A 2,196-nucleotide genomic window follows, 5' to 3' on the forward strand; every position below is an offset into this window, starting at 1 on the left:
AATATACACACTGATTGCAAACACAGAGCTAAAAAGAGTGGAAACTCGGTAATTTTTATATTGATCGCGTATTGTAAATCAAGATGCTGTGTAAATATACACACTGATTGCAAACACAGAGCTAAAAAGAGTAGAGACTTGGTAATTTTTATATTGATGGCATATTGAAATGATAATCTGCATATATTGGACTAAATAAAATCTGTTATTACCTGTTTGTTCCATTTTTTTGTGGGGCTCCCAGAATGTTTCAGCGTGCACGGAGAGCTTGCTTCGTGTTTCTGTGGGCCTGTGCTCAAAGCACCCAGTACACAACAGATCCGGAGAAGTGGCCATGAGGTGGGCTGCCGGCGTGTGATCTAGACAGACTCCCCCATTGCAACCCCTGCTTTGTGTGTTAAGGAAATGGAGATCCCAGGGTGAAGTGACCCCCAGGCTTCAGCTTGCATAAGACAGGAGTCCCCTCCACAATCCACGTCGCTCACTGCTCACGGTGCCCCTCGTGTACCCAAAAACCAGCCACTGGAGCTTACCATCCTCACACGTGCCACCTCGGCCCCAGCGAGTGGGTCGCTTCCACTGGTTCTGAGATGACGGTTCTCGGGGCTGAGGGGCAGCTGGGGAGATGGTGAGGTAAGGGGCAGCTGGGCTGCACGGGCCGTCACGGGTGGGGTGGGCAGTGGAGGGGAGGACACAGTGCTGCCTCTAGAGAGGGGCTGAGGGCGTATCTCGTGGCTTTGTGACACGTGGCAGGTGACACCATGGATGTGTTTGCTCACGTGTTCATGCTCTTTTAAAAACGATGTTTTATGTGTCTAAAACTGAGAAGGCACAGAGGGTGTCTTTCCCTCCTGCTCCGCACCCCTGGCCCCCTGCCCACCACCATTGCCACCTGGATCCTTCCACGTAACTTCTGATGCTAAGCTCCTCTTTCTCCACAGATGATGGCATGCTGCACGCGTGTGCCATGCTTTTAAACCCAGTCTTGGGTGTTTGTCCGCATCCGCTCTTGCAGAGCTGCCTCACTCTGTTCAGCTGCCCCGTGCTCCCTTCTGTGACGGCCTCGCAGTATAAGCCCCACACCTTTCCCTGTAATGCCATGGAGCCGCTCCACCCTCTTCTGAGCCCGAGTCTGAGAGGAACAGATGGGCATCACACCTCTGCTGCCACTTCCTGGCAAATGCAGCCCTCTGTCCAGCCTGCCTGGTACCTGGTGAAAAGCTGAGAGCCAGCCTTTCACACTCCCAGACGCTCCACTTCTAAGTCTGGGGTGGCACTGTCTCTGCCAACCACTAAGCCAGCCACAGGAAATGGCAGAGAGGCCTGATGTGAACTGTGGAGAGGGCGTCTGTCCGCCTCTCCCCTCTGCTCCCCGGCTGGAGCGGCCCCGGGCTGGTGGGCTGCTGCGTCTGCACCTGGGAGGGGCTGTGGGTTGTCATTCTCTCGTGTGCTCTCTCAGGCAAGCTCCCCTCCCTAGGCTTCCCTCACCACCTGCCAGCCCGGTGCTTTGGAACTTGACATAGCAATTGTTAATGAGGAGGTTGCTTCTCTACCTCTGGAGATCTTGGTTCTTGGATGACAAGGGGCTGAATTAAGAGCAGCGGACATGGTACTCGCTTCAGGAGCGCGTGCTAAAATTGGAATACAGAGACAGCAGGACCTCTGTGCAAGGGTGACATGAATTCGTGAAGCATTCCGCATTTTTAAAAATAGTAAGGGCCTACTGTACAGCACAGGGAAGTCTACTCAGTACTCTGTAATGGCCTATGTGGGAAAAAACCTTAAAAACCGGCTGTATGTATAACTGATTCACTTTGTTGTGTACTTGAAACTAACAACGTGGTAAACCAACTATACTCGAAAAAAGCAGTGGACACAGGGCCCTACTGAAACCCCCATGTGTGCCATTCCTCCAGGGTTAAAGTGGGATCCAGATATTTTTGGCCAGCCTCCAGGCCACTTGATAAAAACATTAAAAAAAAAATTTTTTTTTAAGCAATGGTCATGTATGGATGTGAGAGTTGGACTGTGAAGAAAGCTGAGCGCCGAAGAATTGATGCTTTTGAACTGTGGTGTTGGAGAAGACTCTTGAGAGTCCCTTGGACTGCAAGGAGATCCAACCAGTCCATCCTAAAGGAGACCAGTCCTAGATGTTCATTGGAAGGACTGATGCTGAGGCTGAACTCCAATACTTTG

This window comes from Bison bison, unplaced genomic scaffold (assembly GCF_000754665.1).
Source record: "Bison bison bison isolate TAMUID 2011002044 unplaced genomic scaffold, Bison_UMD1.0 scf7180017864213, whole genome shotgun sequence".
Lineage (NCBI taxonomy): Eukaryota > Metazoa > Chordata > Mammalia > Artiodactyla > Bovidae > Bison > Bison bison.